This window comes from Dermacentor andersoni, chromosome 2 (genome assembly GCF_023375885.2).
Source record: "Dermacentor andersoni chromosome 2, qqDerAnde1_hic_scaffold, whole genome shotgun sequence".
Taxonomy (NCBI): Eukaryota; Metazoa; Arthropoda; class Arachnida; order Ixodida; family Ixodidae; genus Dermacentor; species Dermacentor andersoni.
Genome location: NC_092815.1, coordinates 73,784,223 through 73,809,609, shown reverse-complemented (window position 1 = coordinate 73,809,609; position 25,387 = coordinate 73,784,223).

Here is a 25,387-nt window from a genome sequence, read left to right as displayed (position 1 = left end):
GGTATTCTGTAAGAGTCCACCTAGTGGACATGTCCATTTTGTCTGCTGCTGAAGTGCTTATTGGCTGTGGCACCTCGCTGCCGCGGGTACGCAGCCCAGCCCAGCCAATCAGAACTTCAGCAGCAGACGAAATGGACGAGTCCACTTACAGAATACCTCCCCAGTACACCGGATGCTATTGGTCCTTCCTTTCCCTTGGTTTCTTGCGCGACCGTCAAATGCATACTGAAACTGGGTCAACGCAATATAGGGTTAAAGTAGCCCGTGTCTCAGAAAGTCCGGCGTCGGGGTCTGGCGTAGGACGTCGTTTCGGCAGAAAGGTTTTTTGAACCACCCATAACCCGGCCCCATAACCAGGCAAGGAATTTGCTGAAATGATCGAATTTCTCAAGCTAAAATACGCGGAAAAATCGTAAACTATGAGTTACACACAACCTACAGACATGATAGCTCTCGGATTGCAATTTGACTATACGAGAAAACATAATTCTGTTACGCGAAAACTCCGAAACGCCTTTTCCAGCGTTTCTACCATCACAGACCAGCCGCGGCGTCCGCCATTTGCGCGCGCCGACGCGCGGGTGTCCTGGCGGCCACGGAGTGGCGCGCCCGGTTCCTTGCAACACCTCCAGCTGGCGCTCGCCTCCATCGCATCGCGGCCCACCCAAGAGGCCGCGTTTCTACTACAAAGCCCGCCTTCGTTCGCGGCCATCATTTCCCGGTAAACATTACAGTTACATACGCTCCAGTTGTCTGGAAGCGCGAGAAGCAGTCAGGGATCTTTGACTGCTATCACGGTCCATTCTTAAAGGCGAAGCTTAAGCGTCCTCCAAATTTTTGCTTGCGACTCCACAAGAAAATGCACCGGATCTGCCATCAACACTTCTCGCGCCACTGAGCACCGTTATATACGAAGACTATGTTTGCATACGAGTATATACAGGGTTTTCAGCAAACACTTTCAAAAATTCTTAAAGGTTGCCTGTGCAAGGCAACACAATTATAGTTTATGAGGTGGCCTATTCGAAGCGGCGGACATTACTTGCAAAAAAATTGAAACTCATGATCGACTAATTAACTTTCAAACTAAATACCTTAAGGTTCATATTGTAATTCACATTCTAGCCGTAGAGTTCGCAAGGCGGATCCACTTGGAACGAATTCTCAGGGTGGCACCAGTTTCGAGATATTAATACCCCAGCTTTGCGGGAAAATGTATTGGCGTTCCAGTTACTATTGTGTTTGAATGCATAAAACGACGTTTCGTTAAAGGAACTGCCAACTGCGCGGAATGTGTTGCGAGACGTTGATGGAAATGAAATGAGCATGATTTATAGTGATAGAATCCAGCACGCTGTTCGCGATTTAAGCAGGAATTATAATGTTAAATTGGCAAAGAAAGTCTCAGAATGGCCCGGCATTGCATTACCGTCGGGCCGACCCGCAGCGAAGGTTGTGAGGATGCGCGACTCTCACGCGTCCCCTGGTTTGTTGTTTTCCCGCATAGCTCCCGTCTCCTGCAATCCGGCTTCGCCGCGTGGCCTGCGTCAAGCCCGCTGCAGTCGGTCTGGTTGACGCGCAGCACGAGAGATGGCGCGAGGGTTGCGCTGCTAACGCCGCCTACCGGCGGGGTTACTTGGTCGCCGAAAGACAAGGCGCTTGCTCTTTGGTTCGGGACAGCAAGCAGTGCGGACGTGCCGTGCCGCGCGTGCGCCAATCCATGCTTCTGCGAGACCGTCTCGCTAGGCCGCCTTCGAACGCGCCACCGTTCGCGTGACCGTACACGTGAACGACCAGGCGTTGGGAACTAGCATGGGGCGAACATATTCGCTCGCTATCCGGTCGCGGTGAGTCGAACTTCCGCGATTTTTCGCGCGCCCATCGACATGTTTTGGGGATAGCGACTCGGGTAGCAGGCATTGATCTATGAAAGGTGCAATAAATGCCCTTGTGATTGTTTGCACTACTGTGTTGTCGTTCCTTTCTCCCAAGAGCACGGATGAGAACCCCACAAGATGAAGCAGGCATTAAGCACTTCCCATACGTGGGCCCATCCCGAAGATAGTGCAACGTGTGAAGTGATTTTAAAGAGAATGGAAGAGATAAGTGCAGTGCCGTAACTGTCTCTCACAGGAGGACACCTCAACAGCACTGCACGGGAAAGGGGTGTGGGGAGAAAAAGATGAAGAGAGAGGAAAGGAGAAGGCGGGAGGGGCCAACCCTCGTGTGCTCGGGTACGTGGTGTCGCAACGCACCAAACGCCTGCTGACGCAGGCGCCCCTGCGGGGATAGTGCAATACTAGGCGCACCCGCGGCGGAGGTGAACGAGGAGTTAAGCACACCCCATACGTGGTGAAGCACTTTGCTTTTCGTTTGAGAGCTTTGACGGTCGTCAGCTCTCGCTGCCATTCCATTTTCACAGAGAGGAATGGTTCTCAATTTTTTCACTCATTTTGGTTGGCGGTAGTTATTGGCATTTCCTGGGGCGTAAAGGCCTGTTTTCTCATCGATTCGGTGACCGCGCGATTAGCTCGAGATGAGTTCAGTTGTCACCATCTATTCAACGATCACGCGCATCGCTGTTGCTTTGTTAGTTCAGCCTTCTTTGTTTAGACTGATCCAGAGACCAGGAAAGGGATCCGGTTCGTAGTCAGCTGGTCTGTATGCCCGAGGAACGAGTTGTGGCCGGAGAAAACGCCAGTTGCATTAAACTTTTCGTTTTGCTTCATTATTTCTTCGAGTGACGGCTCGCCGCGACGCTGGCAGATCCTCGGAAGCCTATACCCGCGATATGGGTTAGATAAGGTGGAAAATAATATAATACCAAACAGCGTCCACCATCAGACCCTGCAATAACCGGAAAAACTATAAACAATATGATTGTCACCCGTTACCTCGTCTGGCTTTTCCCTAATCGTACAGTACTTCTCGTGCAAAATTGGCAACTGGAAAGAACTGTCGCAAGGAGTTGAGAAATTAAGCGATCTACTAAGGGAGAGAGCCAAGGCAACAGCCAAACAGGAAGGAAAAGCGAAAATTAACTGTTGTTTGTGAAAATATTTATGGATCAACATCTCTTTATTTAAGAAAAAAGTAGAGAAAAGGCCGCCGGAAGTGGAGAATAAATCCGTGTGTTTTGAATCACGCTTCTACAGTTATCAGTGGAGCCGCCCGACGTAGCAACTTCTCTGCTGTGCTAATGTGAGTGTTTTTCTAACTTTCCTCCGGCGCAGTACGTTTAGAACCGCAGCTTCCTGCGCTCTTCGCGGTTGTACGGGACTGGTGATCACGCATCGTTACGCAACTTCCCAAATAGCAACACGGGTCTGTTTTGGCACTTAAATTGGTACAGCAGCAAACGAGGGATACAAAAAAAACTGTGATTGTTCCGCAAACATATATATTTCTCTATAATTATGCAAGGGCTAATTCAAGAAACGCTACTAGAAATCTTTATTTTTTACTTTCGCTTGTTTACTTATTCTTGGCAGCATTCTTCCTGCGCTTCTGTCATGCGCGAGTCCATTTGATGTGCTTCCTTGTTGCCAAGTAAAGGAGTGGTGTATCTCATAGGCGCACCTGTGAGGTACACCTTATTTAAATTCTCTTTTGCGGATTTACGCGTCTTTATGGCGAATGGTGGACATTATTCACATTTGTACTAGTAAAGCTACCTCCCCCCCCCCTCATTTGCGTAGGAATAGTTACCTTGGTTTACCCCCCCCCCCCCCCCCCGAAAAAAAATTCTGGGTACGTACCTGCCACAAACAAACGAACGAACCAGACGGCTCTAGTAAACATTTCTGCCTTACGAACAAATATAGACTAAGCTTCCAATTGCAAATCACCATCATTTAAAAGAAACTGACAGCCACTTAAGTATAATTACGCCAGCTGAATGCGAAAGCATTAGGACTTGTCTAGGTTATCACTTTAACTTAAAGCTTAACCTTAATCCGCCTTAATCCACCTTGCTCTCATCATCATCATCAGCCTGGTTAGGCCCACTGCAGGGCAAAGGCCTCTCCCATACTTCTCCAACTACCCCGGTCATGTACTAATTGTGGCCATGTTGTCCCTGCAAACTTCTTAATGTCATCCACCCACCTAACTTTCGGCCGCCCCCTGCTACGCTTCCCTTCCCTTGGAATCCAGTCCGTAACCCTTAATGACCCTCCTCATTACATGTCCTGCCCATGCCCATTTCTTTTTCTTGATTTCAACTAAGATGTCATTAACCCGCGTTTGTTCCCTCACCCAATCTGCTCTTTCCTTATCCCTTAACGTTACACCTATCGTTCTTCTTTCCATAGCTCATTGCGTCGTCCTCAAATAAAGCAGAACCCTTTTCGTCAGCCTCCAAGTTTCTGCCCCATACATGGGTACTGGTTAGACACAGCTGTTGTACACTTCTCTCTTGAGGGATAGTGGCAACCTGCTGTTCATGATTTCAGAATGCCTGCCAAACACAACACAGCCCATTCTTATTCTTCTGGTTATTTCAGGCTCATGATCCGGATCCGTGGTTACTACCTGTCCTAAGTAGATGTATTCCCGTATCACTTCCAGTGCCTCGCTACCTATCGTAAACTGCTGTTCTCTTCCGAGACTGTTAATTAAACATTACTTTAGTTTTCTGCAGATTAATTTTCAGACCCACTCTTCTGCTTTGCCTCTCCAGATCAGTGAGCATGCATTGCAATTGGTCTCCTGAGTTACTAAGCAAGGCAATATCATCAGCGAATCTCAAGTTGCTAAGGTATTCTCCATCAACTTTTATCCTCAATTCTTCCCACTCCAAGTCTCTGAATACCTCCTGTAAACACGCTGTGAATAGCATTGGAGAGATCGTATCTCCCTGTATGACGCCTTTCTTTATTGGGATTTTGTTGCTTTCTTTATGGAGGACTACGGTGGCTGTGGAGCCGCTATAGGTATCTTTCAGTATTTTTACATATGGATCATCTATACCCTGATTTCGTAATGCATCCATGACTGCTGAGGTTTCGACTGAATCAAACGCTTTTTCGTAATCAATGAAAGCTATATATAAGGGCTGGTTATACTCCGCACATTTCTCTATCACCTGATTGATAGTGTGAATATGGTCTATTGTTGAGTAGCCTTTACGGAATCCTGCCTGGTCCTTTGGTTGACAGAAGTCTAAAGTGTTCCTGGCTCTATTTGCGATTACCTCAGTAAATACTTTGTAGTCAACGGACAGTAAGCTGATCGGTCTATAATTTTTCAAGTCCTTGGCGTCCCCTTTCCTATGGATTAGGATTATGTTAGCGTTCTTCCAAGATTCCGGCACGCTCGAGGTCATGAGGCATTGTGTATATAGGGTGGCCAGTCTTTCTAGAACAATGTTCCCACCACCCTTCAACAAATCTGCTGTTACCTGATCCTGCCCAGCTGCCTTCCCGCTTTGCATAGCTCCCAAGGCGTTCTTTACTTCTTCCGGCGTTACTTGTGGGATTTCGAATTCCTCTAGGCTATTCTCTCTTCCATTATTGTCGTGGGTGCCACTGGTACTTTATAAATCTCTATAGAACTCCTCAGCCACTTGAACTATCTCATCCATACTAGTAATGATATTTCCGGCTTTGTCTCTTAATGCATACATCTGATTCTTGCCAATTCTTAGTTTCTTCTTCACTGCTTTTAGGCTTCCTCCGTTCCTGAGAGCCTGTTCAATTCTATCCATATTATACTTCCTTATGTCAGCTGTCTTACGCTTGTTGATTAACTTAGAAAGTTCTGCCAATTATATTCTAGTTGTAGGGTTAGAGGCTTTCATACATTGGCGTTTCTTGACCAGGTTTTTCGTCTCCTGCGATAGCTTACTGGTATCCTGTCTAACGGAGTTACCACCAACTTCTATTGCACACTCCTTAATGATGCCCATAAGATTGTCGTTCATTGCTTCAACACTAAGGTCCTCTTCCTGAGTTAAAGCCGAATACCTGTCCTGTAGCTTGATCCGGAATTCCTCTAGTTTCCCTCTTACCGCTAACTCATTGATTGGCTTCTTATGTACCAGTTTCTTCCATTCCCTCCTCAAGTCTAGGCTAATTCGAGTTCTTACCACCCTATGGTCACTGCAGCGCACCTTGCCGAGCACGTCCACATCTTGTATGATGCCAGGGTTAGCGCAGAGTATGAAGTCTATTTCATTTCTAGTCTCGCCGTTCGGGCTCCTCCACATCCACTTTCGGCTAACCCGCTTGCGGAAGAAGGTATTCATTATCCGCATATTATTCTGTTCTGCAAATTCTACTAATAACTCTCCCCTGCTATTCCTAGAGCCTATGCCATATTCCCCCACTGACTTGTCTCCAGCCTGCTCCTTGCGTACCTTGGCATTGAAGTCACCCATCAGTATAGTGTACTTTGTTTTGACTTTACCCACCGCCGATTCCACGTCTTCATAAAAGCTTTCGACTTCCTGGTCATCATGACTGGATGTATGGGCGTAGACCTGTACTACCTTCAATTTGTACCTCTTATTAGGTTTTCTAATTTGTACCAACCTTAATCCACATTAATCTACCTGAATTTACTTACTTTTTAAATTTTTATACAATACTGCCAGCTGCCTCTTGGCAGCCAGGGCAGGTGCGGTTAACAATGAAGTAAGAGCGGCGTTACATTAGGTACTGGTGTGCACATTTCAGAACAAAAGAGCAAAAAGAAGGGGAAAGGACGCAAAACACAAAGAGCAAGAAACATAAAGAAAACAACAAAAAGGTTTTCGAGCACAAACTCAAGATCACTTTCAAATAACAGTCTGAAACCACGTGCGCGTAACTAAGAGCAAATATTCAATGATAACTGTACATTACACCGAAAAAAATGGGGCATTAATTAGTGGACAAGTGTGCTGAAAAACAATAGTTTTAGAGTAGTAAGACCACATATAGTGTGCGCCGCAGATATGACACAAAGAAAATAGACGTAGCAATTTTGATAGATTACATATGGTCAGGGAAGGGCAGCCAAAAACGATTCAACACTAGCTAAATTTGTTACTTTTTGCGGCAGTGAATTCCATTCTACGATTGTTCGTGGGAAAAACGAAAAGCGGTACGCCGAAGCTCGTGATTGCATGTGGTATTAGAATAGTCTTTTCATGCTTATGTCTCGTGGGTCTTGATTCGTTTAACTACATGTATGTATCAAATGTCAGTTTTGTCTGATCGTTCACAATGTTAACATCACTTTTATTCGATGCAATTTACGGCGTGAGTCGAGTGGTAGAAGGCCTGATCGAATTCGGAGTTCACTAACAGATGTGTTTCGGTTGTAGGCATTATAAATAAACAGAAGCGCTTTTCTCTGTACACTTTCTATAAGGGCAATATTTGTCTTAGAATGCGGGTCCCAAACTACTTCAGCATATTCAAGTAGCGATCTTATTAATGTGTAAGCGACAAGCTTTGTTTTACTTGTAGCGTGTTTCAAACGTTGTCTCAGTACCCATAATTTGCATAATGCTGGTGATGCTATGTATTTCACGTGAGCATTCCAGTTCAGTGTTTTGCGTATAATCACACCAAGATATTTGTATTTGTCAATCCTCGTAATTAATTGGGACATCGTTTATGGTGTATGTGTGTTCTAACGGATTCATCTTTCTTGTTAATGACATGTGTGCGCACTTTGAAATACTAAGGCTCATGTGCATTTCCTGGCACCAATTGTTAATGGCTTTCAGGTAATCATCCAATATCAGTCGATCTTCAGCTGACTGAATATTCACGTATACAACACAATCGTCTGCAAACGAACGGCAACGAAATGGTGAAACAAGTGCTAGATCGTTTAAATAAATTAAGTGAACTGGCCCAAGGACTGAACCTTGCGGAACGCCTGAGAGGACGGGTGCATGTGGTGAGTCTGATGCGCCTATGTGAACATAATGCTTTCTGTTGTATAAATAGAAGTCAAGCCATTGAAAAATCTTTTGATATGGAAGAACACATCTAATTTTTTATCATTAAATTGGCAAGAGATACACGATCGAAGGCTTTATTGGAAATCTAAAGAAAAAAAAACTTGTCAACTTGCCTTCCTTTGTCTAGTGCTGTCATTAGGTCATTAGTCGTGTGGAGCAATTGTGTAACAGTTGATAGTCCACGCCGAAACCCGTGTTAACTCTCGTAGAAGAAGTTTCTGTCTTCTAGATAGGTCCTCAGATGCTTGTAAATGAATTGTTCGAGTACTTTGCTCGAATTACATAAAAGTGAGAGATCGTTCGGTAGTTAGGTACAGAAAATTTATGGCCGCATTTGTGAATGGGGATTACATTAGCCAGTCTTCAGTCCACGGGAAGCTCCCCTTTCAGTAAACTTTCGTTATATGTGATGCAAAGGTACTTTGAACACCATTCAGCTTATCTTTAAAGGAATGTATTTGGTGTATCATCCGGACCGGCAGATTTTTTTTTTTTGCGTCTAAATGAAGTAAAGCGGCGAATACATCCTTCTCACTCACACCAAGCTCTGCAACCTAAATAGCTGGGCAATAGAATTGGACGAGCTGTGTCTCCTCTCCAGTGTCATCCGAAAATTGACAGCACAGCACTGGGACAATCCGGATAATCGCCACAGACGACTCCAGAGATTGGACCCTGCCATGAATTTTAGGCTACCACCGAAAATTCAACGAAGCTGTGCCAGTCTTCTGCACAGACTAAGACTGGGGGTAGCGTTTACGCGCGGATACGTGCACCTCATGCTACGCACCGAGTCTCCACACTGTGAGGTGTGCAATGTGACTGAGACTATAGGTCATGTGCTTTGTGACTGCCCTAAGTACGTGGAAGAGCGTGAAAGGTTGGACAACGACCTTACGCGTCTCGACAGCGCACCGTTGTCGGAGGACGTTATTTTAGGCCCTTCGCCAGATGCTCAATCGAGTTTCAAGGCCATTCAGGCATTACTGAACTTTTTAAAAACTACGGGCTTGGATTGCAGACTTTGAGCATGCCAAATTGCTTGCGATATGTTCTACATCTTCCTTCTATCGTCATCGTCACCCATAATGCACCTCTTCCCTCTTTCTTTCCCTCTTCCCCTTCCCCCAATGCCGAGTAGCTGGCTAGAGGAATATACCTCAGGCCGACCTCTCAGCATTTCGTATCATTAAACTTCTCTCTCTCTCTCTGTGTATCACCCACCATAAAGACAAAGAAAAAGTTTGTATTGAAAGTTTTAGCAATGACTGAGTGACAGCGGTGTCGTTGATCTGCATCATGCTTATAATGGCTTTACTTCCTGTAGTGTGCAATCAAAACTTACACGTGTCTGTTGTTAGGAATCTGTGGACATTGATGTTGAAAAAATGATGTTTCGATGATTTTATTTTCTCTCGTATCTCAGCCCGAATAGTTTGCAAACTACTTTTTGCGATGGCTGACGCTTGAACGTGAAAGTCGTTTTAGGCGACGTTTCATTCGAATGATCTTACGAGTGATCCAAGGGGTTGACGCGCGTTTTTTTTTTTGTGCTTTTTTGGCACATATTCATAGATGCATTGGTGTACGGCACTTTTGAATTGTAACCACAACGCATTAACAATGACAAGGCCAGATGCATGTTTCCGTAAAAAAATCAGCATATTCCCTTTCCAGAAAAACAAGCTCACTTTCGTCTTGAGCGTCATTAAAACCTAAATATTGTTTAGGTTCCTCACTTGTCTCAGTTCGTTGTAGTTCGCTCCTAAGAAGTACTGTTGTGTGATACGATATGCCGGGCAGAATTTCGACCGTAAACCCAGATTCGCCGACGGCAGACGAGACAAAAACAGCGTCGAGAGGTGCACTTGAGTTTGACTGAACGCGTGTCAGCTCATTCGATCTGTTCAAGATTAAAACAGAATGCTAAATCCACAAGCGATTCAGTGTGCGTACTCCATGGCTCACCACACACGAGGTCCCCGTTTATCCTGGCATCTACTTTAATCCACTGCAATCCAATTTTGGGAGTGGGCCAGGTCCGACGCCGTGGCTGTTCATCGAGGGATTTCGCAGTGCGAGCAGCAATAAGTATAGCGCCGAGAACATGACGTCATCACTTGGTCAGGTGGGTTTCGGTACCATCGGATAATAGCAACGGACGCCGGATTTTGCGCTTCATGGGGCATATAATGCATTCGTGTTAAATATTCGGGAACCATCAGCCGATGAAACGAAAAGCCGTTTATTAGGCGTTAAGGTTGAGCGTGACGCCGAGCTGCAGGAGTGATAATTTTCTAGTTTTAAGGAATTTTTACAAATTGCCCGTGACAGACAGGAAAATTTTTGTCCTTCACATGGATTATCCAAACTGGTGGATTTCACTAACTAGAACGAGAAATCGAAACACATACTGACCTAATTAACAAAAATATCACTAATTAACTATTTGATGAATTACTTTACAGTACATGTTGCAATTTACGAAATGTAGCCGGTGGGCTTGCAAGACAGATCCACTTGAAATTAATTTCAATCATGATACAAGTTGCGAGATGTTTCCCAAAATGTGGAACGAAATACTTGTGCATTCCAGTTACTTCTGTGCTTCAATGCCTAAAAGAATTGTTAAAAAAATGGAACAATACTATTGTACGGCGAGTTTGATGGCGCATGTCTCCAAACTGGTGTCATTCTAAGAATTCATTCTAAGTGGATACCCCTCGCAAACTCGCCGGCTATAATTCGTTAAATTGCAATATGTGCGGCAAATTAATCAATTAACAACTTAATTAGTGAATTTTTGCCAATTGGGTGAATATGTATTTCGATTTCTCGTGCAATTAATGTCCCCCTCTCTGACTAATCCAGCTCAAGGACCAGAATTATGTTATCTGCAACAGACATTTTTTTTTAATTCTGTAAAACTTAAAAATGATAACTCTATAGTTACGCAGGCTTCATGGCCTCAAGTTTAGCTGACTTCGAGCTGCTTTGAGAGTTTCCACAAAGGCAGTTCCGGCAGCTATTCTCATTCCGCGCGTACGGTTTATTTATTTATTTATTTATTTATTTATTTATTAGTATTATTATTATTATAGCGTAGAGTGCCACTACAAACACGTAAATAGCAGTAGCAACAGGGGTGCTACTGGTAATTAAAGCACTGTGTATACAGCAACCACTGTGGTAATTTTACCCCCACAATGTTTTGAGCGGCCTAATTATCACGCTTCTTTTTTCATCAAATCATTATTTCCCCTTGGCACTCATACATGCCTCCCATAAGACTGCCGCTTCCATCAGCGTTATCATTTCGTATATGCGCGGGCACGAGTTTTATTTATATGCGACTCCACTTGGCACGACAGCACAGCGCGCCATAACGTATAAACGAGCTGCGCACAAAATGAAAGTCAGATACGATCAAATTGGAGTTTATTGTCGTCTCAGACCTCACCCAGAGTTTAACGACCCCGCAAGCGGTTATTGTTTCGGAGACTTCTTTGCGAGATAACGCCCCTTCTCTTCTCTCTCGTCGTTTAAACTCCAACCCTATATATTTGCCTCTCGGTATCTCTTAGTTTTCTCACTGTGAGATTCGAATTTCTTTCTTGTTTTTTTTTTGTGCGAGTGTGTGTGCGAAAGAGAGAATGATAAGGAAGGACAATGAAGGATAACTTGACGAATGAATTCTTTTCCGTAAACGAGAGTAGAGCGAATTCGACGAGGACTCAAGCTATGAGCCCCACAATATCTAGCATGAAGTGCCTCTTGGTTTCGGAGTACGCGTTGTACGGATACGGGGAATCCACCTTCCAGAGAAAACTCGCGTGAATGCCCCGATTAAAAAAAAAAAAAAATCGACTGAATGCCGATCCCAGCACCGAAGCGAACAGTACTGCACGCCGTCCGGAAGCGGAAACCGAACGCAGGCTGTGATGCCTAGATCACAGCCGTGACAACATGGGCGCGCGTGCCCTGATGCTCGAGCCCCGGAGAGCAACTAGTAATGCAAGAGTAATAGTAACGAAGTAATGCACCAGCAACAGCAACAACAGCAATAATAATAATAATAATAATAATAATAATAATAATAATAATAATAATAATAATAATAATAATAATAATAATAATAATAATAATACAATAGCAAGTAGTCAACTTTCGCAAAGGAAGTGGAGGAGGAAAAGCTTAAATAACTGTTGGGTCCCTTTAAGAATCAACACCATTCTGTGCGCTGCGGAACGAATTTACAAAAGATGAACCCAAAGAAGAGCGCGTCATCCATGCACGCTGTACTCTGCGTATACTATGCAACAAAGCCTAGTGCGTGTCATCTTCTGAACGTTCACATTTTCGGACACTTTCGGCAATTAAACGGGTTTGCACAACAGCCCTCACTTTGGCCGCTATATATATATATATATATATATATATATATATATACACGGTGCGTTTCTGCGGTAATATCGTAAAATGGCAGAACAGGCGTTTCGTTCCGTTTCCATGCGGCCCGTTGAGCATTCTCTGCATCGGTATTATGAGCGACAATAAAAGAACAATTCAGAAAGCGTCGCAATGCATACTGTATGTTCAGTACCCTTCACTTGAGCGCTGGGTCAGCAATCTTCTTCCATCGAATATATGTACAGCAGCACGTTATGTATATAGAACGATGCATCCAAAAATGTTATACAGCAAAAACAGAGAGGGAAAACGTACTTCGCACATGCACATATCTGGCCACGTTTACAGTGCATGAGGATTCCCGCATTCGAGTTCAAATTTTTTTCCTTAGCGGTATGATTGTCTTGATTATGGCTGTAAGTACGTGCGCATGTCTAAATTATGGTCGCTCGATAAAACAACGTAAAATCAAGCGGCCAATGGTTATAAATATGCATACAATGCTTAAGCCCTCACTCTCGCCAACGTTTTCTACATTGGCGTTTAGGACACCCAGAAGAGATCAGTTTTCCTCCCGTGTCTTCTACCGAGTTATTGAACAAATTTTCCAATCCACAAGGAGGCGATCCATTTATCGGTAAACTAAGAAGTGTTGAGAAAGACTTCGATCACGGAGACACATTTCAAGGAACTGGCACCTCTAAACCGCGCCAAAGAAGACAATAAATCTGGTTTAGTATTTTGTCGCTCGGCGACGTCGAGGACGCATTGCACCTCTAAACAACACTGTTACAGGTCAACAGATGTTGTCCTCGTTTGCTCGAGGCGTCACAGAAGGAGGTTTCGTCGTAACGCGGCTGCCAAAGTCGGTTTACGGGAACTTGAAAGCTATGTACACCAAAGCTTGAAGGACGCAGCTGCAGTGTCCCCTCACCTTCTTAAAACAGTATTTTCACATTTCGGCACACCATGTGGGCATGACCTTGAACACAGCAACTGAGGCCCGCATGTAACGATAAAATAAAATAACATTTACGCCTATAATGTCCACCTCCAGGGTATGGAAAAGACATTGACGGAGAAGAATGTTGCTGTTAAAAAAAAAAATATAACCGAGCATCGCACACCTTTCGGCAAGTACTCGGTTATATGATCGAAGGTGAATCGAACAAAGAGCGCGAGTCAGTCGAAACTGGACTTCCCCGCTGACGAGGCAGGGGCGAATGACCGCGCGGAACTCTCACGTGTTCCTAGCGTGCGCTAGTATCGAAGGACACACGCACACACGCGGGCCCATCTTGCTTTCATCGCTAATGGCCCGCCGTACGTACAGTTTCCTCGCTCAGCCACTGCCCTATCGTTACGCAGGACTAGCGCAGCCAGCTTCGCACGCTCAGCGACGGCGGTGCGCGCACTTTCTCGTTGCGAGCGGCCCGGCGGGAGGGGACCGTCTTCCTGGACGGACCGTGGCACGACCACCGCCGCCGCGGCGGCGGATGCTGCCACTTCATCCCACACACGAAGAAGCCCGGACCGCGGCCGTCCCGCCCAAACAGTGAAAATCAGTGCGGCCACGAGTCCGCCCCTTCCCGCTTTCCTCGCCGCCCCACGCACATCGCGCGCGACGCCGAAGAAGTCAAAGCGCGACGGAGCGTCGCTGAGTGGGCGCGCTGTAGCGCGGAGCGGATGAGCCGTTTCGCATCGCGCTGTAGCTTTCGGCGGCCGAGAAACGTTTTGCAGACCCGCTGAAGCGGAATCGCTGCCCTCTACAGCAGCGTAGCCGGGGGGAAGTTCGGTGTTGGAGCCACGGATTCTGCTACACGTTCCTAGGGCCTGAAACGAACGATGCGCAGAGCTTTCACGTGCTAGTGTTCCCGTATATTCTCCACTGCGGGGGAGCACATGCAGAGACGCTATCGTGAGCGCTGCTTCAACGGTACTGTTTCAAGTGCACTGCTTACAATACAGCTCTGACCACGGAACTCCACGCTAAACAGCTGTGCTTCAATATTATCTGCATCGTCAAACTCGGATGGCAGGCAAAACGGCCTATAGCATAAGGACGCTACACAGCAAGAGCCATCCGCCTCGGGATCTTTTCTTGTTGCATCAACGCAACTGAAACCGAACGGCGCCAGGGAACGCGACGGACTACGCAAGTATAGGGAGGCAACAAGACGGTCACAAGGCGCACTAACAACTGAAAGTTTATTTCCTGATCGCGCAGAACGTAAATGCTGGCTTGCAACCAATAAACCGAAGACACGTATGAGCACAAGCACTTACGAAAAGAAAAAGAAGGAGAAGCAAAAAAACTGCGACGCGTTCATTCCAGGGAAACGGAATAGAGAATGGAAGGGAAAAGGAATGAAATGGAGAACACGGTCTGCTATTCGACATAATCAAGCACTGTCGCGAGCACTCGCAGCGCAAGCTCGTCAGTGGTCGCGACACCTGCTGCGCGTTTCTCTCGAATCGCAGCCAGTGTTCTCCATTTCATTCCTTTTCCCTTCCATTGTCTATTCCGTTTCCCTGGAGCCACGGCCCTGCGTACACGAGAAATTAAACCATGTTTGGGTACAGTGCGGCCATGCGCAGGTTCACTGACTCGACTCCTGGTTTTTGGTCCCGCTAAGCCATTTTTCTGAAACAGTATCGCGATAAACCTCACGAAGCGAACGTCCGGGTCGAAGCTCCGGCAGGTGACCTCCTGCAAGCATGAACGAGCGCACCACCGATACGCCGAAACTGTGACGGACTTCATCTGCTCCCCCGGCAACGGAGTGACCGTTGCCAGATCGTGTGCACAGTTCGCTCTCACGACCGCGAGGAGTAGGGTGAGGGTAGAGTCTCGTGGGTAGGATGCGTCGAATGCGGAGACACCTGCGCGCCTAACATGCATATCGCCTATCCACGGCGCACACAATGGGGCCGACGCCAGATATAACCGTGAGGATCGCGCAACCCATACCCCACGACATCGAAGCGGAGGCGGGACGGTACGCGCGACGCACTACTGCGGCGCCAGCCGTAATAAGCAGTGTGCGCGCGGGTCTCCTCTCTTGTCTATCTGGCTGTGTGGTTTTGCGCCGGACGGCACCATGCGCGCCCCTCTCATCGTGAGGAAACATCTCCACGCTCGGCGCGTCCGCTGCGGGTCTCGCACGACCGATTTGCCCACCCCCTCGCGCCGTTCTCTTGCAGGAGACTGCCCAGTGCGTAGCGTCACTGCTGCAGCATTCAAGTACCCGCTAGCTCGGGCGCCGCGCGGTGCGTAGTGGAGAGCGCCGAGACGTTGCCGGCCACCAACGTCGACGCCTAGCGGCGGGGTCAACGGCGAACGCGGCCCGGCGATATGACCGGCCGTCGTAGTAGTACGGCATGTTTACGGCCAAGTGCGCCAGCCGCCGAGACCGGCGAAGCGCTGTCTAGCTTTGACAGGCCGCACGCGCGCGCAGGGATCTTTGTTGCTTCTCGCACAATTTTTTTTTTGCTTCGGAAGAACGAAGATCACAAGAAAGAGGGGAAAAGAGTGAGAGATAAAAGAAAAAAAAAGTTGACAGGAAAGACGTGATGGGATGGCGTATGAAAGGATGGAAACACCCGCGTGTCATACCTAAGTTGTACCTGGTTGCCCGGTATACGACTTCGATGGATGAACACGCTCGTTCCTTCCCACTTCCTCAATTGCATTTTCTCTTGCCGACGATAGACTGCATGTGCGACCTTTCAAATAAAGTTTCATTCATTCATTTATTCATTCACTCCGAAACGGTTCGAAACTGTTTAAAATGTGTCTGTACGTGCGCAGTTCCCTAAATAAGATCCGCTAAAGCTGGTTTCTCAGCTATACAAGGCCTTGTGAGGAAAAGCCAGCTGTTCTGATTCACTTACTTCTTAAGGCTTATGTAACAGTAATTTGTGCGCGCGAAACCGAGAATGTTAGCACGACAACGCTGTTATACACCGTGATCATATTTAAGTTCTACGAAATTTTTTAAAACTCGTCTGTTGCAGATAACATAATGCTTGTCCTTGAGCTGGATTATTCGAAGAGGCGGATATTACTAATAGTGCACGAGAAATCGAAACACATATTCAGGTAATTAACATATTCAGTAATTAACTTCTTAATTAGTTACTTTACGGCACATATTATAATTTACAAATTGTACCCGTTGAGCTTGCAAGACGTATCCACTTGACATTAATTTCCAGGATGACACCAATCGGGAGACATTATTTCCCAAAGTGTGGGACGAAACGCATAGGTGTTCCAGTTATTTTTGTACTTCATTGCATAAAAGAGCATTTTCCTAAAAAGAGTGAGTGGAACGACCGTGCATTTTTTACGGCGAATTCGATGGCGTATATCTCCAAAGTGGCACCATTCTGGAAATTCATTGTAAGCGGGTACGCCTAGCAAACTCACCAGCTACTATTCGTTAAATTGCAATATGCGCCGGAAATTAATTGAGAACTTAATTAGTTAATGTTTGCCAATTGGGTGAATATGTGTTTCGATTTCTCGTGCAAGTAATCTCCGCCTCTCTGAACAGTCCAGCTCAAGGACTAGAATTATGTCATCTGCAACAGAGGACTTTCAAACATTCCGCAAAATTTAAATTTAGTTCCCTGTATAATGTTTAGCGTTACTGACCTCGACTTTTGTCAGTTATGCGCATGCTAGCTAATCCGCGCCGCGCATTCACCCGTTTTATTGTTTAAGATGAGGTATGATAGATGATATACCGCGCAGGTCATCGTAAGTGCTTCACCTGTTGGTGCAAACCACATTTTACGGGTGGCGTGCTTTAACTAGACCACGCGCAAATGCGACAAACTGGCTGGAACGGCGAGCGCAATATGTCTCCACTGAGCTAAAACACCCATGCAAGGCGGGATCGAACCTACGCAGTCGATCTTGAAACCGGCGCTCACCCGAATCTCCCATCAAAACAGCTGTCACTAAAGATAGAGCGTTCTTGCAGCGTGACATGTTGGCACTGGGGTACTGACGATGAGACTAACTGTAGTTTTTTTTAGCAGATAAGTAAATGCCGCAGTTTCGCCAGAAAGGCGAAGCATCGATTGCGATAGCAAATTAGTAGACAGCCATACGAAGTAAGCATAGTAGTTTTATCAACCGTATAAACTTGTAAACACTCGCTTACTAACTAAACAAGCATGGCGTCAGCGCACCCAGGCAAACATGCACACACCACACTCGATGACTGCGGACACTCGCTGGCGTGAGGAAGCGCCGCAGCAGCAGCGAGCTAAGTGACCGTGCTGTATATCGCTTCAACGCTAACCGAGCGGCAAGAAAACAGCACACGCAAAGCACAAAGCCCCTCCCCTACCTCCCCTCCCCGCGGTTTCTTGCACTCGACCAGTGCCTCCTCTAGAGGCACTGGCCCAACGGAAGCGGCGCGTTTTTTCCCCGCTTTCATCCCTAGCGCGAGAGATTAAACCGCGATAATCGGCTCACCTTCGCACACTTTCACGCGCACATACAGCATACAGCGCCACGACGGTGTTATCGCGCTCAGACATTATTCGGAACATCATGGCGACGGCGACGGCAAAATGCGCTTGAGTGTCTATATAATTGATATCGCAATAAAAAAATACAAACTCAGCAGCCCTGAGTAAACTACATGCTGCGCTAAGAATCTCCACTGCACCGTACCACTTCACATAACCTACAACCCTATAGGATTGTAGGTTATGCACATTTTCGCTCTTATTAACAAACGGCTGATATATGACTAGTCATATATCAGCCGTTTGTTAATAAGAGCGAAAATGTGTGATCAAAGCCGTGCACGCTCTCGCAGCGGTGGAGTAGTGTCTATATATATATATATATATATATATATATATATATATATATATATATATATATATATATATATCGCATCGATTGCGATAGCAAATTATATATATATATACGATAGTAAATTAATATATATATATATATATATATATATATATATATATATATATATATATATATATATATATATATATATATATATATGGTTTCGGCAGCATGTACAGTAGAAGCTACACCGGACACTACGGCGCGGCGCTGCTACGCCAAACCCGTCTCTTGTTCTCTTGAACTCAGAGAAGCGCAGAGCAAAATTGGGTATTGGGGGCAAATACTTACGGAGTCGCCATCTGTCGGAAGCGCCGCCCTCGCGTAGTATAAGGGATCACGCGGTGCACTCCTCATAGGTTTCGCTTACGGCGCTCAATAAAAACACCACGCGGCAGCCCTCCTGGACAGTTATGTAGGTACTCTCAAAACGAGGGAGTTTTTGACTGTCGATATAATAATATTGGGCAAACTGAAAGCACAGAATCGTTTCTAGACGCTATATCTCTTTACCGAATACGTACAGTGAACACCCCTGCGCGCGGTCGCCGCGATGGAGTCTCCCGAACCGGCTTCTTGCGTGAAAGGTAGGCAAATGCTGCATGAGAGTAAGCTATGTGAAATATGTTCTTATAGTGGGCTGTCTGTATAACCAAATGGGGCATAACATAATGAAGTCTCAATGCAGCGATCGCACGGGTTCGCAGCGACCGACTGGGCGTCTGCATGCATGTCCACGCACAATGTTTCGCTTTCGCTGCGAGCGCGTTGTCGCACCGTGCCGTGAGCTTTCGGCCGCAGATTATGAGCATTTGACGGCACACAAGCGACCATTGTTGCGTGTACGCTATTAGAGTTGTTCAAAAATAATTTGGTTATGGCAGCTTCGACGCCTACGGCGACTGTGATGTGCCGTCGCGACGATTCAATATTTACTTTCCTTTTTCTAAATTCTTGGACGTTTCAATATTATTTCTCAAGTTGCGTCGCACTGAATGTTTACCGGTATTCTGCGGCGTGCGATTTCCCGCTGCGTCTGTATCGTAATCCAGTGCGTTAATTCATAACGCAAACATGACCATATGCCAGGCTTCTTTTAATGTGCTTCTTACCGCTCCCTTACCATTCCAGTGAACTTACCAGCATATAGCAACAACAAGTTCATAGACAAAATTGTTATGACATTATCAGGGCAGCGAACGTGGGCGAGCGTCTCACTGCGCGTTTTCTGCTACTCACCGAACATGACAGTCCCGGCGCCGTAGCAGAAAATCTTCCTCGCGTCTGTGCTTGCTGCATACCCGAGTTGTAGCCGATGGTTGTTTGTCGGTTATAAGTCTCGCGAGCTAAGCTTCACGCGGCTTCTTGTCCTGCGGCTACGTGTGAATAAGGCTGACACCGGGCTCTGTTGCGTACGTCCGGTACTGAGGCACCGAAGAGTAGCCTACCATGCTGCACGCTTCCAAAAGCAGCCACTACCTAGTGCTTTCAAATGTTGTGAAGCAGGCACCCAAGGCGGAAAAGCCTCACCACTTAATCAGAACCGCAGCGCAGGTGGGTCTTTAAGCTTTCGTTTTCAGCTCGCTTCGGCACTTCCGAAGCAGCCGACACGGCCGCTGTGCCCACGTGATCCCTCATGTGACGTCACGCCGACGGTGGCGCCAGCTTTTCCAGTGGTGGAGCTCGCCCCCAATATTGAAGAAAGACCCAGGAGCACGGATGAAAAGAAATGGGTTGCTAAAGCGCACAAATATCTATTTAAAGTGTGGACACGGAATGGAGGAAGAAGTGAAGAAAGTTGGCAACCAGTTACAGGATAACTGAAAATGAAAAGAGAACCAAGAGTCATCAAAAATAAAATGAGAGAAACAGTGATGGCAAATTGGATGCAAATGATGGAAAGAAAAAAGTGCATGATTTACAAATACGGCAGGAAAGAAATCAGGAAGGAAAATCTGTATAATAACACAAAGAGCACTGCCTCGATATTTGAGGCCCAAGTTGGCTGCCTGATGATAAAAACATACCTGAGCAAATATTCACCACGTGATGAGGCATGTGTCTACTGTAGAAAAAGTCCAGAAACGACTGAACACATCGTAATGGAATGCGAGTCACCCTGCAGCTAGACCCGAAGGGAACTTCGACCTTGCAGAAGCGCTAGGTTTTAAAATGTATGAAAGCGATAACTGGTCAGCAGTCGAGATGAGTAAGGGACGTTTAGCATATTGGGGTATTGGGGGAAAAAGGTAGGAGAGATATTGATGAAAATGGAGTCGTCACGGGAATAGGTAACTGTACATTATCTAGATCTAGAGAGAGGCTTTAAAGGGACGCTAAAGCGAAACAACAAAACAGTTTAGACTAATAAAACATTGTTTGATAACACTGCAGGCAGTCATTTCAACATGATAGTTTGATTATTAGACGAGAAAATGAAGGTTTAAGGATCAGTATTTGAATTTCGAGCCAAAACCCCGACGCCGGTACGTCAGTGTGATGTCATGGATCCCAAAGTATGTTTTCGCATTTGGGCCACGTCGGCTGAGTAAAGGTTCCTGAAACTTGCCATGTTGAATATTGGGTTCCTTTAGAACACAGTGTAGTCAATCTGTACGGCTATATAATTAGGTAGGCCCTAGAAGATGCGATCCAAATCCATGACGTCACAGCGACCAGGTGCGGGAACTTCAAGGGGCGTCACCAACCGTCTTTCGTTCTTGCGCTTTTTATTTATTTATTTTATTTATTTACAAAGACCTTACAGGCCCCCGTAGGAACATGACGTAAAAGGGGGGGGGGGGTATAAACGGAAACAGTACTATATGATATATGAGCTAGTAAACATTCTGGATTACCAAGCGTCTTATCGTGGTAAGAGTGGTGTTTTTGGTGTAATAGAGAGGCAACTTACTGATCCAGAAGAAATCATTTTTCTCTTTAGTGTCCCTTTAATGAAGAAAGATTAACAAGAGATGTAACAAAATCTGATATGATCAAGCAGGCTAGATGACTCCTTTTCAAAGGAGGTGTCGATAAACATCATCATTATCACCGCCATCGTGGGCAGCCTGCGCTCGGTTAGCGTTATAGTGAACTAGAACATTCTAGTTTACCGTATATCTAGCGCGCGATAAGTGGCGGGCGTCTGCTACGTGCTGTAAATTTTCGCTTTCGCGTGCTACGCAAACTACTTGCGGCAGTCTTTAACACAAAATGTATTTAGCTCCCGTTGTCGGCAACCTGCAAGTGACCTTGAGCTAAAAGCCAGAGCCGTCACCCGGGCAACCAGTCAAAACTTAAGAAAATGCGGTCTCTGGCCCCCAACCATTTCTACAGGAGCGCATTACATGCGCTATAGTTACAGCCGAAACAAGTTACAAAAAAATATTGCTTCCGAGTTCTTCCTAATGTTTGTTCTCTATAACGCTCAAGCTGTGACTTCCAGTACGATGAAGTTCTGTTTTTCGTTCCAAATAGCGACGTTCAAAAGGCAGATACAGTCTAAAAAAGTTTACACCCTTTGAGTCGTATCTTGCCACACAACGATAATCGTCATCTGTCTTGTCTGCATTTCATTTCTTTAGCGCTGCGAGCCCGGTACTTCCCAGTAACGAACGGCATGCGCCTTTATCAGCATGGCAAAGCGTTGGCGACAGGAAAGTAGCGGGCGCGGCGTTTTCAAGAAAGGAAACGCAAGCGAGGCAGATGATGATTACTATTGTGTGGCAGATCTACACTCCAAAATGTGTAAACTTTTTTTAGAGTGTACAGTGCACCATACACTTTATTGTCATCTTTTGGCGCCGAGACAGGGTCGCCTTTGCTCTTTTCTACGCCAGCGGTCCGTGAGTTCCACGGTGCGGTTTTGCGCCGCCTCCTTCGAGAGATGGCGCCACGCTGCGCGACCAGGCAGGCAGCGTCCGGCGCACCGCGGATGATTGTGCTATGGTTGTAATCGTCGTGATTACTCCAACCAATCTCTTTGCCGGTAGCCATTTCATGCTTACATTTACTCTCGATTACGATTGAGCCATCACTTTTTTAATGATCATAATACGCTATTCACATGTTCAGTAACTGCTATGGCAGCAAGATAGTGTAAGGGCCAGGCTTCAAAGGTGAGTTGCGCGAACATGCCCGGTGCATGTGAAAGCGCAGGAGCGGTACGTATGGATTGACCAAGCGGGTATGTGTGCAAAAAGTCACACGTACAAGGAGAGAGCGAAAACAAAAAAATATTCGCGGTCTTTTGCTTTCAAGAAGTGCAATAATTATGCGCAGTGACGGCTTACTTTCGGGCTCTGTCGCTAATCGATTGCTGTCACACGTTACAGGTATTTTCAGGTATCCGTGATTTGCTTTGTGATCGGTTCCGCTTAAATTTGCTGACAGAAGATTAACCGCACTCTATGCTTTAGAAACCGGCCTGCGCGCCGGAGCATCGAGCCTCTAGATAATAAATGCTTTCCACTGAGTTCGTCCGATAAGGTTGTGGCCGGGTTGCAGCGAGGCAGCATCCCTGCAACGCAGAGCATAATTTTGTTCGACAACGATGATATAGGCTAGTACGCAGGGCCTCACCTGTCTTCCCACAACACCGTAATTAACGTCAGCTGACTTCCCGTCGATGAGTGTGCCCAGCAGTCGCCTTTGTCGAGTCGAGCAGAGACGTTGTGCATAACGGAAACTTTTAACGGAAACAAACTTTATTGCAGCGCACTTCCATGGTATCAAGTTAACTCCGGAGGTAGCCATATATGTAAACAATTCTTTATAGAGATCCCAATCAAATTATATATATATATATATATATATATATATATATATATATATATAGGGTAAAAATATGCCGATGCACTCTAAGACAACGCGACCAAATGCATGTCGCTGATTATTGTATGTAGTAAGTCGCACTATTTTCTTTATACTGGCCGCGAATGCAAATTTGCATTCGCGGGCATCTGCAGTAAGCGGGAAAACACTAATACCTAATAGAGAGAGTTAGAAGCTGTTTAATCGGACGCTTTGCAAAGCGGTCTACAACTTTCTAATTTGAATTTTTTGCCTAAATTCATTGCTTCAGAAGTTGCTTAATTAATCTTGACTAATTAGGCAGAATAAAGAAAATAGTGCGACTTACTCCATACAATAGTCAGCAACATGCATTTGGTCGCGCGTCGTCTCAGAGTGCATCGGCATGTTTTTAAACTCTGGCTAAAGTTAGCTGGGAAACCACACACACACACACGCTCATTATATATATATATATATATCTATATATATATATATATATATATATATATATATATATATATATATATATATATATATATACACATATATATATCATCAGCCTGGTTACGCCCACTGCAGGGCAAAGGCCTCTCCCACACTTCTCCAACTACCCCGGTCACGTACTAATTGTGGCCATGTTGTCCCTGCAAACTTCTTAATCTCATCCGCCCACCTAACTTTCTGCCGCCCTCTGCTACGCTTCCCTTCCCTTGGAATCCATTCTGTAACTCTTAATGACCATCGGTTATCTTCCCTCCTCATTACGTGTCCTGTCCATGCCCATTTATTTTGCTTGATTTCAACTAAGATATCATTAACTCGCGTTTGTTCCCTCACCCAATCTCCTCTTTTCTTATCCCTTAACGTTACACCTATCATTCTTCTTTCCATAGCTATATATATATATGCAGCATATTTATGATCTGACAACATTTAAGCATCCAGCATTTGTTTCTAGATTCATTGCACGCATTCTTTACAAAATAAGGAAACATCGAAACAGCAAATGGCAGCAGTTCGCGAACACGTATATCACATACATGAGGGATATATTCACTCTAATATGACATTTATAAATTTCAAGCAGCTCAGGAAATTGTCTAAGACCGAAGGCCAGTGCGTAAATGATAAACATAATGCAAAATTCAAGGACTCGATCTCAAGGTACCCCGAGTCTAACGAGATGAAATCCAGCTCAGCTCAGCTTGTCTATATGACATTTATGTGAACACGACGTATAGACACGTGCAGCCCTTGTCCGATCAAAGGAAGCCGCCAGAAGCATCGGTGTCGCTGAAGCGTGATGTATCGCGTCATATAGAGCTCTTTGCACGAGGAAAATATCTACTGTGAAGGCGAATATACGCCTAGCTCCCTTTCCAGCGATAAAAGCAAATAGAGCGATTAGACTTGCCGGAGCCAGATGCGGTCATTCGCACATTGGCTCTTTTTTTATTGCGATAGAAATTACTGTATATACTCGTGTAAGAACCACACCCACACAATGGAGGGCGAAATTTTTGGTGTCTATATATATATATTTAAAATAAAGGTTTTTACGTACCAAAACCATGAACTGATTATGAGGCACGCCGTGTGGGGGACTCCGGAAATTTTGACCACCTGGTGTTCTTTACCGTGCACTTAAACCTAAGTGCACGGGTGTTTTCGCATTTCGCCCCCATCGAAATGCGGCCGGCGTGGTCGGGATTCGATCGCGTGACCTCGTGCCTAGCAGCCCAACACCATAGCCACTAAGCAACAACGGCGGGTTGGAAAAATATTCAAAACGCCCCGCCGGAAAGCGAATTCCGTTGCCGCTAGCTGCTTTTCCGGCGCCGCCTCGCTATTTTTTCTTTGAGTGGAACGTCATCTCGGCTGCGTTTCGTCAGATTGGTGGCATTTCGCCTAGAAGGGGGCCCTGTTTGAGTCAGCGCTGGTCAGGGACAATGGGCCGGTATCCGAGGTCGTTCGCTGCAGCGTTGTCATTTGCGCTTCTCTTACTTACCCTCTGCTACATTTGCGGAAACAGTACGAAACCCCTGAAGATTCTAGAAAAGCGCGGCCCTTACACGAGTAATACGGTATATGGACAGCACGATAACATCGTCGCCGAGCATGTACAAGTGAAACTCGCGCCGACGATCGCAGTTCAATCTCGTGCGCGCAAGGGAGGAAAACGGGGAGGAAGTGCGGTCTTATGTCGCGCGCGAGGCACCGGAGAGGGAGGCGTGACGGGGCGTTCTACCCGAGCGACTACTGCGTACATGTGGAGCTCGCGCTCCGCCATCCCGACGACCGAGTTGCGCAGGGGCGCCCACCGCGCCATCTCCCGCAGA